Source organism: Neovison vison, chromosome 7, assembly GCF_020171115.1.
Source record: "Neovison vison isolate M4711 chromosome 7, ASM_NN_V1, whole genome shotgun sequence".
NCBI lineage: Eukaryota > Metazoa > Chordata > Mammalia > Carnivora > Mustelidae > Neogale > Neogale vison.
In genome coordinates, this window is record NC_058097.1 from 158768226 (window position 1) to 158780781 (window position 12556).

General features: G+C 46.9%; 1 protein-coding gene and 1 non-coding gene across 2 annotated transcripts in view; one reads left to right on the forward strand and one right to left on the reverse strand.

Annotated features, from left to right (window-relative positions):
• The window catches only part of IRAG1 (inositol 1,4,5-triphosphate receptor associated 1), a 126433-nt gene that overhangs the window by 84592 nt on the left and 29285 nt on the right, over window positions 1–12556 (reverse strand).
• Window positions 6439–6583, forward strand: LOC122914727. Its single transcript, XR_006385828.1, has one exon. It is a non-coding gene; the product is annotated as a U4 spliceosomal RNA (small nuclear RNA).

The following is a 12556-nucleotide window of genomic DNA, read 5'->3' on the forward strand; positions in this document are numbered from 1 at the left end:
TGCACTCTGAGTGGTAAGAAGGATTCAGACAAATTGGAGTATGTTCCTAAAAGGGGAAGCAATATGCAGGAAGCAAGAATTTGTCTTTAAAGAACTAAAGATCTTTAGCCTGGAAAATAGATGGTGCAGGGAAAAATAAAAGTGCTTCTCAGATACTTGAAATTCATTCCTGTAATTCTGTTGTCCCCAAAGGATAAGTGCATGACCAATGAATGAAAGGTCAGATCAAGGCAAGGGAACCCTCTCTAGTGGTTGAAACTATTTGAGATGAAACAGGCTACTTTTTAAGGTAATAAATTCCCTACTCCTGGGAGAGTTCCAGCAAAGTCCAGGGTAATGGTCATAGGATTCCTAACACTCCAGGGGCCATTTTCAACCCTAGGTGTCACTGAATTCTTTGACTCTTCCTAGCGACAAGAAACCACGAATGTAATGGTGCCATTTCATATGATTCTGGGATCATGGTATCCTAAAGTCACATAAAAAAATATCTCATTTTCTGTTCCTCCTCACCTCCTACTCTTCAAGAAAGACCTTAATTTAAGTGAGTCCCTTGGTCAGAAAGCAAAGCAAAACAGAAATGAATTAAGTGAGACAGCTCTAAGAGATGTAAGTTGCTGCAGGACAAAGCAGAGTGGAGGCTGGCTGTGGCCTCACGTTTGACAAGACAGAACCCCGAACCCCTCAGGGGGCGCCCCAGCAGCCTGGCCTGCCAATGCCATTCCCACGCTGCTCCTGCCCTGTTTGCTTGCTCTCCCGTCCATTATTATAAACTCTCTGCTTAAAATAGCAAGGTAGCAGCAGAGTCCTTCCCCCAGGGTGACATCTGGGTTCTGCTGGAGCTCGTGGGCACATGGACCTTGCATCCATCACAGCAAAGTTAGGAATATAATCTGCAGGAAGTGGTGATCTAGAGCACCGACCCATAAAAGGAAAAAATATTTAGTAATGTTTGGTCTCTGAGCTGTTCCTTCTTTAACCTGTTTTCAGGGCCCTTCTAACTACCTCTTTAGCTTGGTGGGTAAAGGGTTAGACAGGTCATTGTCAAGAGCCAGTCAGCTTTTTAGATTCTACTCATTCTGTCCCCAGCCAGTGCTTAATAATATAGTTTGGCCCATTTTATAGGAAGGAAAACTGAGGTGCAAAGGAGGGAAACAACTTAACTGGGTCCAGTAACCTTTGTACCTAGTGCAAATTACCTAAGCCTCTGCTGGGATAGCTCTCCAATCATTTGTGTAACTGACAAGGCCAAACGTCTCTAATCCATATTTAAATATTTTATCTGCCCCCAACCATGCTCATGAAAGAAAGCAAACTACTATACTTTTCTTCATTCTCCCATTCATTACATATTTCTAGTTTGCCTACTGAGTGTCACATACCATGCTATCTTGCTTAACCCCTGTGAGATGGGTTTTATTATTTCCATTTTACATATTAAAGAAGTAAGGATCAGAGAGGTTCAGTAACTTGCATGAGCTCCCACAGCAAATAAGCGCCAGGCCAAGGATTATAATGCAGGCTAGTCTGACCCCACACCCATCTCCCCACTCCTCTCCTCTATCTCCTCCACCTGGAGTTCTGCTAAAGTACAGTAGAACCCAACAGAGGAACCTGCCCCACAGAGAGCTGGAATGTACATTCCCAGTGGAGCTGTGGGTGGTGGGGGGGAGGCAGGGCAGAGGAAGCAGCAGCTTGTCAGGCAGGGATCTTATGAGGGCAAAGGTGTGGGCCTACAGTTTGAGGTTTCAGGACTCCCACTGTAGGGTAACAAATGCACCCATTTACCTATCCATCTATCTGTCAGGCTATATATTCGCCCACATGGCTTTGACTTCTCCATTCATACAGCTGTCCATTTGTTTGCCTTTGAAACTTTCACCCCAGAAAGTCCTACACTTATTAGATCAGCTGCACAGGCTCTGCCCCCCTGGAAAACCACTGTAGGGCCCTGTGGACTGTGGGGAGAGTGCAGGAGGGCAGGAGAGGACTGCTCTGATGGAGTAGCCATTCAAACATAGGCATGCCCACACACAGCTGGCAGAACACCTCTATCCTGCACCCCTAAGCCTGTGGGAGGGACACTGGCTTCCTGTGGTGGTTGCCTGTGTCCCTATAAGCATCATCACGGCTCATGATTTAGCAAGGGCCTTTACAAAAACCTCATAAGTACTATTTTCTTTTAAAAGGTTGGGAGTTGAGGGAAATTGGAAGGGGAGGTGAACCATGAGAGACTATGGACCCTGAAAAACAATCTGAGGGGTTTGAAGGGGCGGAGGGTGGGAGGTTGGGGGAACCAGGTGGTGGGTATTAGAGAGGGCACGAATTGCATGGAGCACTGGGTGTGGTGCAAAAACAATGAATACTGTTACACTGAAAATAAATTTAAAAAATTTAAAAAAAAAGATTGTACTTATTTATATCAGAGGGAGAGAGAAGGAGCGCACTAGCAAGGGAGAGGAGCAGAGAGAAAAGCAGTCTCCTGGCTGAGCAAGGAACCCAACACCAGGCTCTGTCCCAGGACCCTGGGATCATGACCCAAGCTGAAGGCAGATGCTTAACTTACTGAGCCACCCAGGTACCCCAGTATATTATTATGAACATTATTAATCCCATTTTACAAGTGAGGAAAGAGCCCTAAAGACTTATTCAAAGTCACAAAACCCATGAGGTCTGTCTGACTCCCCAGTCCCCAACTGGTCAAGGCCACTGGCTCATGGGTAGTGGTCTTGGCAAGCAGTGGCCTTTATAATGGCCCCAAGAATGCCTCTCCCAGAGCCTTGCCATCAGCCCAGAGGAAACCATACTGCTCTCTGAATCACAGTGACCCAGGAGCACAGTCTACAAGCTGAGTGGCTCTCACATTTTCTTTGTTAATCTTTGGGTGTCTGGGGAAAAGCCAGAGGCCCTTCTGGGGAAAAAAAAAAAACGGGTTAATCCAGACTCCACTGACCTTTCTGGAGTGACTCAGAATTCTCAGAAGGGAGGTTTTTTGTTCTTCCAGCTTTGAATTTTTTGCTTTCATTTTAGCAACACAAAGAATTTGAAAGAGATTAGGTTGCTATTAATACCACTGGTCTATCTCTAGATGAAGAATTTGATGAAGGAAATTGTTTGGGGTGAGTGCACACACATCTCTCTCAGTCCCTCTGCAAATTCAGAGGATGATGGAGAGGGCCACTGGAGATCAGCCAGTCCTGCCTCCTGCTCCCATATCACAGGTCCAGACAGGGCCAAAGACTTAATCAAAGCCATACTTGTGAGTGAGGGCCCATCAGAGAAGGTCCCAGAACCCCTATTCCCCAGGACTTGCTACAGACATCAGCTTTCTGCCTCTAATTTTGAAGGGCTTGCTTTTGGTATATGATAAACAAATGTGTCCATGCTATGAAAGCAGGCATCTTTGGGCAGTGCCTCCCAATCTTCCTCCTCCTGTGGTTACTCTCATGGGAGAGAGAGGGTGCTCCCTGGTTCCCGATCTCACCCCAGGGCAGTCCCCCAACACACTTAGAAAATCTGGGGCATCAGAGATCAGGTTAAAGTGCTGAGAGGCACTTCTGTGGGTCCCTCGGCCTGGCTAACTGCAGAACTGGGTCCTAGATCCCATAAGCAAGCCTAAGCAGGATTAAACTCAGGAAAAAACCATCCTGCTTCCTAACCTTGGGATGCTGCAAGAGGGCTTTGGAACCTGGAAGATTGGATTCTAATTCTCTTCTGCCTCTTCCCTGCTGGATTAGTCTCCCCTCACTCTGTTTCTTCGTCTGTAAAATGGAGACTCTATTAGGGTTGTTATAAGAATTAACTTAGAGGGGCGCCTGGGTGGCTCAGTGGGTTAAAGCCTCTGCCTTCGGCTCAGGTCATGATCCCAGGGTCCTGCGATCGAGCCCCGCATCGGGCTCTCTGCTCAGCAAGGAGCCTGCTTCCTCCTCCCTCTCTCTCTGCCTGCCTCTCTGCCTACTTGTGATCTCTATCTGTCAAAATAAAATAAATAAAATCTTTAAAAAAAAAAAAAAGAATTAACTTAGAGAATACAAGCAAGATGCTGCCGCATTGTATGTACTCAACGAGTTCCTTTCCCACTTTCTGAATAGGGCAGTTGAGTTCTTTGAGTCATGGCATCAAAATCCAAGCAGGTCCAGAGAGTCTGCCATTAATCCTAAATAGCAGAGTTCAAGCTTCTACTCTTGCAGGTAAAGGAGATACATTCCTGACCTCTCTAGGACTTCTCTGTACAAACTTGTAGATAAAAGGCAGTTAGACATGATTGGAATTAAACCCATCAGGGGCTTTACACCCTGGCATTTACTCTTGTTGGCAAACATACTCTGTTGTTGGGCAACCAGTGGGGTTAGAGAGAGGGGGTAAGTACTGTGGTCATCCCAGGTCCATGCTGTGGTCATCCCAGGGCTATGCTGTGGTCAGTTGCAGGTCTGCATTGTGGTCAGCCATTGATCTGTGCTGCGGTCACCTCAAACCTGCTCTGTGGTCATCTCAGGTCTATGCTGTGGTCAGCCCTCGATCTGTGCTGTGGTCAGTCCCAGGGAAGCAAGGGTAGAGTACAGAAGGGCAGAAGAAAGATGCAAGAGAGAGGGAAATATGAGGGGCTGGAAGGGACTTCCCGATGACTTCTTGGCCTCAACACAATCTCTCTGGTCCACGGAGCCAGGGGGGATAACAGGGGCTGCAGTCAGGCAGTGCTTCAGGGAGGCTGGTCCTGAGCACTTCCCAACACCCCATGATGTCTCCACCCTCTAGCCATGCTCTCCAGGCCTGAGGATCTCTTATAGGTTCTGTTGGCTGGGGGTACCTTGCTCCCCCAATTCAGACCCATTCCAGCCCTGGAGTGAACCAGCTTCTGCTCAGACCAGTGTCAGGACCATGTCCAGGAGGAGATGCTGAGCCAGCCCCAATAGGAAGAGTGCAAAATTTGGCAGCCACTGTGCTCAGCAGGGGGTTGGAGTAGGGGACACCTGAGATATCAAAAATAGTAACTGACCCCTCCCTTCCCCTCACACCTCCGAGCCCCCCATTGCCTTTCCCCTCACACAAACATGGAGGCCATTCTGTGCTCATTGCCTCGGGGAGAGGTGTAGCAGCAAGGGGTATGGAAAAGGGAGTCTGTCTCTGCCTCATATGTAGTGAGGGGTTAGACCTTAGGGAAATGAAGAGGGCTCAGGGTACAGAAAAGAGATTTGGGGAAAGCACCTAAGTAAGCATAATTCTCCCCTCATCCCCAGGACTAGTAAAAGATTATGGGGCAAGGAGCAGACAGGAGAGGCCATGTAAAAGCAATGAAAGTATGGACTCTGGTGAGTTACTAGAAAAGAGCCTATGCCCTGCTTCCCTGGAGAGATGGGGGGAAAGTCCCAATTGCTAAGAGCAGAGAGGTCTTGGGTCCCGTTTCCCAGACAGAACCCTGAAGAAAAGACCCCAAAGAGAAGTAATGATTGTTTGGAATGACTTGATAGACAAGGCCTTCGGACAGCCTCACAAGACTCCTCTCATCCCAGGGGATAGGTGTGTGTGGGCAGGGGGCACATGGCACAATCATTTCTATGTAGCCAGGAGCAAAGTTGCCAGACTTGAAGGTGCCTTGAGAAGACTGATTCGGGGGTCGTCTACTGACCAACGACTCACAGAAAGCATGGTGGATATCTTGTCAAGTAGGCCAGGACAGATGACGTCAGGTACAAGCGCGCCCTTCTCACCCTAACTCCCTGGCACTCAGGAAGCTCCTTGGACCTTGGGTACCATTTTGGAGGAAGTGGGTTGGTGAAACCCTCAAATTCCTGGGATCGGGTTCTAAGTACCCTGAAAAATGGTCAAGCCAGGGCCGGATCTCACTCCAGCCGAGCCCAACCCCCAGCCATGACAGGAAGTCAGCCAAGACATTTCCCCAGGTTTCCTCCCCAGCTTGTTCACTTCAGCAATTCTTTTTTAAAAATAAGTCCACTTGAAAAAATTTTCTCTTCTTGGAAATATGTGCAATTGCTCAATCGGAGGCAGTTCAAAGGCACTGGAAACAGCAAAAAAGTATCTGAGCCTCCCATTTAGCTCCCAGCAGAAATAAATCTTGCCCAGTTCTCTTTGTTCCAGGCCGCCCAGCAGCCTCTTCCCTGAGTCACTCACTCCAGGGTGACATGAATCATCACCCTAGGGTCAAGGACCACACGGTTTTTCCCTGGGTCTGTGTGACTGACCAGGGCACTGAGGGGCCATCAGGAAGCATGAAGGACCAAGAGCCTCCTCCTAGGTCCTGGGCCTGAATCTGCCCTCCCAGATGTGTGACCCGGGGAAGTCCCTCAGCCTGTGTGACAAGGAGGTAGATTTGTAGCTCTTCCAACTTGTCCTTTCTTGGAGCTTCTCCAGTGGCGTACTAATTGTCAAGAATTTTGTGAGCTGGTTGTTAAACACAGACATCACTAAAAATTGAATTATAGCTTTGTGCTGTGGAAGTATTGTAGCCAATGAGGTTTATCCAAGGCATGATTATTGCTAATTAAGAATTAAGTTACAATTAGGGCGCCTGGGTGGCTCAGTGGGTTAAGCCGCTGCCTTCGGCTCAGGTCATGATCTCAGGGTCCTGGGATCGAGGCCCGCATCGGGCTCTCTGCTCAGCAGGGAGCCTGCTTCCTCCTCTCTCTCTGCCTGCCTCTCTGCCTGCTTGTGATCTCTCTCTGTCAAATAAATAAATAAAAAATCTTTAAAAAAAAAAAAGAATTAAGTTACAACTAAATGACACTAAAAATGAAATAAACACCCACAATGATCCTAATTATTTTGCTACATCTTATTGTTGATTTAGTTTTCTTTTATCTGTGGAGGGAAACACTATATAATGATGTGCTACTGTGCATCGCTTTCCAACTTCACATTCAGTGAATGTAGAGTTAGTAGCTGAACTTAGTCATGGTGTCACAGAAATCAGCAGATCAGCAAATGCTCCATGTCAAGGCTTTTTGTCTTAAACATTTGCCAGCTCACCAATGAGCCTCTCTGTCCTGGGCTCAGCTCCTTGCTCCTGCCAGGGTGCAGAAGGAATGCAGATGACTTTAATATTACCCCATGATAGCAGAATTACAGAGATCTGATGGCCAGTTACCTTTGCACAATGCTGCTTAGGTGTACCATGTCCTGAACAAGTTCCATCATTTCTTCCCCTCCCCAACCCTGCCTTCTCCCAAGCCCACTCTTCCTGTACCCTAGTGAATGGTATTCAGACTTAAAACCCAGAAGTCATCATAATACCCCCTCTCCATCACCCTACAATCAGTTGGACTCCGAGTCCTGTCAGTCTTAGTTCAGACATGTCTTTGATTGCTTCTCTCCTTTCCCTGGCCACCAACCCTGCCATGGATCTGGGTGAACTGTGTCACCGCAAAAACCTTCTTTTTCTCTTTCTCTTTCCCTCTGGTCTGGCCCTTTCCAACCACACTCTACATGATGCCGGAGAAGTCCCTCCAACATATAAGCTGGACTGTCCTGCCCCTTCTTAAGGAAGATGGAGTGTGGTAGGCCAGGGAATACTGGTGTCATCTAATGAGAGCAGTTACTATTCAGTTCTGAGGTCATGAAAAATTATGTGGGAGGCCAAGCCCTCTCCACACAGAAGCATCCCGCCAGTCCAGTGGCCATGCCTCTGACAATGTCATCAATTCAGACTCAGCACAACATTTGGTAGCAAGCAAGAGCTAGGGTACAGTGAAAATAGCAGGGGTTTGGAAGTGAAAGAGACCAGGTTCCAGGATAGCTCTGGCCCTTACAGCTCCGTGATCCTGGACAAAGCAATGAATGTTCTCTGGGATCAGGCTATCATTTGGAAGATGGAGCTAAGATACTTCTCTCAAAGGATTGTTAGGAGACTTAAATAAAATAAAGCATGTGTCCAGCACATAGTACTTAGGAAATGTTCTTTCACTCGCCTCTGAGAAAGAGAATATCGATTAACAAAAGTCACTTTGCTTCATGCCACACAGGGCTTACAACGTAGGTGTACTCCTTCCCATGCACTTGAAAGGCTCGGTTTTCTGCTTTGCCAGCCCTTAAAAGCAGTGAGAAGGGACAACTGACTGCAGGAAGGAAGCAGCTACATTCTGAAGAGAAGATATAAGCTCTTAGCCTGGCACACACTCTCTGACGCCTTCCTTTCAGCTGAGTTCAGCCCCAGCTTATAGCCCAGCCGGAAGCTAGCAGGCATGAATGAAGCTAAGCTCTGATGTTGGCTCCCTAGAAAAGACAGGAGAGCAAATTCCATTTCAGAACAGTTCTATCCAAGATGGTTAAAATGCGTAGTTTGACACTTTAGACATAATCATTTTTGTTCACAATATATTGATCGAGGGGAAAAATAGGTAGTATGATTGTACTTTTATTTCAAAATTATAAATATTTTTATGTGAAATAGATACAGATAGATTATGGCTACATATTAGGGAAAGAAGTCTGGAAAGTTAAAACCCAATTGTTAAAAGTGGTCGTCTTCAAAAGGAATTATGATTAAAATCAATTTAACACCTTTAAATATTTGTATCTGTTTTCTTTTTTCATTATTTTCCCACAATGAGCATGACTTACTTGCATAATAAATGAAGGATTGTTGAAGGTGTTCTGAAAAATTACTTAGGACAGTTTATGCCTGATCACGGACTACTTAGGCATTAATAGTCCTTGTTTCAGTATGTGCTAGTTGAGGCTATGAACCTTCTTGTGGACTCTCCCATCTGGGAATTCCCTGGCCAACTCTTCATCCTTTAATACTCTGTTCAAATGTCACTTTTGCCACAAAGCCTCCTAGACTCCATCTTCTTTTTTTTTTTTTAAAGATTTTATTTATTTGTCAGAGAGAGAGAGGGAGAGAGAGCGAGCACAGGCAGACAGAATGGCAGGCAGAGGCAGAGGGAGAAGCAGGCTCCCTGCCGAGCAAGGAGCCCGATGTGGGACTCGATCCCAGGACGCCGGGATCATGACCTGAGCCAAAGGCAGCTGCTTAACCAACTGAGCCACCTAGGCGTCCCTAGACTCCATCTTCTGATGCCACTCTTCTGGACTCCCAACAGGCATATGTTCTCCCTTGCCTTATGGCTCTTTTTCTTGTCTTGTAATTATCTATTTACTGCACAGGCGGTTCTCAACCTTCCTGCTACCCAGTCCCCCTAAAGCGTATGGCAAGTATCTATTAACTATTAACTGAACTTCAGGGTACAGAAGCATGAATTGTCCTCCAGTGAAATCTGATGAGGGTCCCCCCGCTGCCTGCATTGGGCACACTATCCCCTCCACCTCCTACCTATCTTCCCCCTTCTCAGCCACACTTCATGAAGAATCATGTTCTAAACAGTGGGCAGCATATAATTCATCTGCCAGGATTTCTTGAATAGATGAATAAATGAATGAGTAGGTGAGACAGTAGAAGGAAATATGTCACAGACTGATACAGAGTTGTTAAGAGTCCAAACCCTGGTTTTTAGGAACCCTTGGGAAGTCAAATGACCCCTCCGGGGCTGATTTTGCTTGTGGCCCCATCATGGCCTTGGAGTTCCTTATGTGAGACGTGAGGAAGACAAGGCCCCATTTTCCTCTTATTTAAGTGATATGAGCATACATCACCCAGGCGGCTACATCTGCAGGTAGACAGCCTTACCTGCACCGTTCCTACTGAGCTTGCCCAGGTTAACAGCTCGGTTTTCTCTCTTGATGATGTAAGTGGGTTTCCTGTCTTCTCTGACACACAGGTGTGCAAATTTTCCCCTTAGGATTCTACCAACTGAAACATCACAGAGAGCAGGGCCTCTTCCTCTGCCACTTACATGCCTCTGTTTGACCATGTGGGAGTACTTTGCAAAGCCACTTTTAGGATTTACTTATCAACGGGACTTGTGGCTTTCACTTAAATCCTGAAGGAAGCCACAGAGCAGCCCCACTGGCTCTTCCAGCTCCACTTTGAAAAATGGCTAATGTGGTCCCCAAATTGCTGCCAGTTGCATGTGCTCAAATATGCCATTGCCCTAGTGCCTGCTGCCCTGCTGTTCCTGAAACTAGTTCCCCTGCAAAAGAGTTGAGCCACGAGGGTTGGCAAAATGGTCATAGCCTCGAAGCCAAACCCGGACACGTGGCCCAACTCCTGCTCTGATGAGGGGACAGATGCTGATGTTGGGGGTTCTGGGAATCCAGAACCCGGAATCTCCCACTTCTGTGCGGCAGGCCTCTGGGAACTGTGGTTTCATTTCAGGGAGAAGGTCAGAGGAATTGGGCCAGTTTGATGGGACCATGGCAACAGCTAGTCCTGCCCACACTGCACATGTGGACTCTCAGAAGCCAAAAGTGGGGCCAGATCTCAGCTAACAACCTTTTCCTTGGAGCTTCTGGCTTCTGTATCTGAAGACATTCATTCCTCAGGATGAGGACAAGGATGGAGAGAGACAAGTGGTGTTTTGTCTAAGACATGAGATGTTTCAAGGACCACCCAGGAGCAGCCTGTCTGAAAAAAACAAGATCAGAACCCTGTTACCTTGGAAACTGTTCCAAATAAAAATAAAACTTCTTTCTTAACTCAGCAAGACCATTAACCCCAACATAAATGAATGAATGAATGAATGAATGAATGACTAAATAAACAGATAAATAACTATCCCAGTATACCAGTCCTCTCTTTGTCAGTCCCTCCTTCCTTCTCTCCATCTTCTCCCCCTCCCTTCCCAGCTTTGTTCTGGGAAGTGACCATAGAAGTCTGAATGTGGGAACTGGTTTCAGAAAATCCAAAGAAAAAGATGGACTTCATAGTGCCTGCCTAACTTATTCATTCATTCCACAAATGCTTAGTGGGTATCTCCTTAGTGTCAGGTATTAAGTTAGGTCTTGGGCTCTGAGGACCTGAGTCCTTCAGGCTGCCTTTCCAGGAAGCCTTCCCTGACCTCTCCAGGATACTGTGTGCTCTCTGGTCTATGATAGCATGATGCAGCTGCCCCCTATCTGCCACACAGTGGTCTCTGTTTCCTGTACATTAATTGCCTCTGCCAAGTCTGATGACACAAAGCTTTCTTTTGTGCCCCAAGCTGTGGAAACATAGCATAGGTCCAGAGCAATTGTTCAGTGTCTGGTGAATCCCTCCTTTGAAAGCAAAGACTCTACAAATCAAACCTCACTTTTCACATGGCCTACCACACTCCAAGCACAATATATAATTAGCTCTTAAACCCTCTCCATTCTGTGAAGAAGGTATATCTCCATTTTACAGATGAGGTGAACCAAACCTCAGAGAGGTAAAATGATTTGCTCTAGATCACACAGTCAGGAAACAGGGTCAGTACTAAAACCCAAGTTTCCTATACCCAAAATGGTGTCCTTGACCCTGCTTGAGTGAGAAACCATTCTTGTTCTTCTCCAACCCCAGCAGAGACAGAATGAGAAATATTGGGAGAGCTCTCCTTATGGAGGATCTTGATTGTTCCAGATCACAGCCCTACCTCAGGGACAGCAAGGACTGTGGCTGAGGCACAGAACGAAAAGTCTTTCTCACAGCATCCCCTGGAGTCCATAGGAAAAAGCTGCATCAGCTAAAACAAATAGAAGAGATAGTTCTTCCCTGCTGGGATGGAGTGCCCCGGCTCAATTCCTTGCCCCCTATTTACTTTCTGAATCCCAGCTCTCAGAAGCTGTGGAAAGAGGCCCAAACCCTGGTGCTGGGCATCAGGGCACAGCATGGCCTAATATGTGCTTCAGGAGGCCAGAGGAAGGATTACAGAGGCTCAGTGACAGAGGCCTTCTGGGGGAGGGAAGAGCAAACTGTGAAGCCATCCACCTGTGTCACAGTGGGTTCCTTTACCACTTAGGCCTCAGTCTTCCCATATCCACAGTAGTGGGTTGGGCTAATTTGCCAGCCTGAGCCCTACTTTCTACCCTATGAGTTTGGGATCCATGTTGCCTATGGAAAGCAATCATCAATCAGAGGTGAGGGGATCTAACTGGTGACCCCCAGGGCTGGAGGCTGCCTTTGAACATCTTTGCATCACATCCCCCCAGTTACAGTGATTGGTGAGCTTGTGACCTACCCAGAGCCAATGAGACACAATGTGATTTTGCTGGGAAAGAGAGTCTTTTTTTTTTTTTTCCAGCATAACAGTATTCATTATTTTTGCACCACACCCAGTGCTCCATGCAATCTGTGCCCTCTCTAATACCCACCACCTGGTTCCCCCAACCTCCCACCCCTCCCCACCACTTCAAACCCCTCAGATTGTTTTTCAGAGTCCATAGTCTCTCATGGTTCACCTCCCCTTCCAATTTCCCCCAACTCTCTTCTCCTCTCTAACTCCCCATGTCCTCCATGTTATTTGTTATGCTCCACAAATAAGTGAAACCATATGATAATTGACTCTCTCTGCTTGACTTGTTTCACTCAGCATAATCTCTTCCTGTCCCGTCCATGTTGATACAGAAGTTGGGTATTCATCCTTTCTGATGGAGGCATAATACTCCATAGTGTATATGGACCACATCTTCCTTATCCATTCGTCCGTTGAAGGGCATCTTGGTTCTTTCCACAGTTTGGCGACCGTGG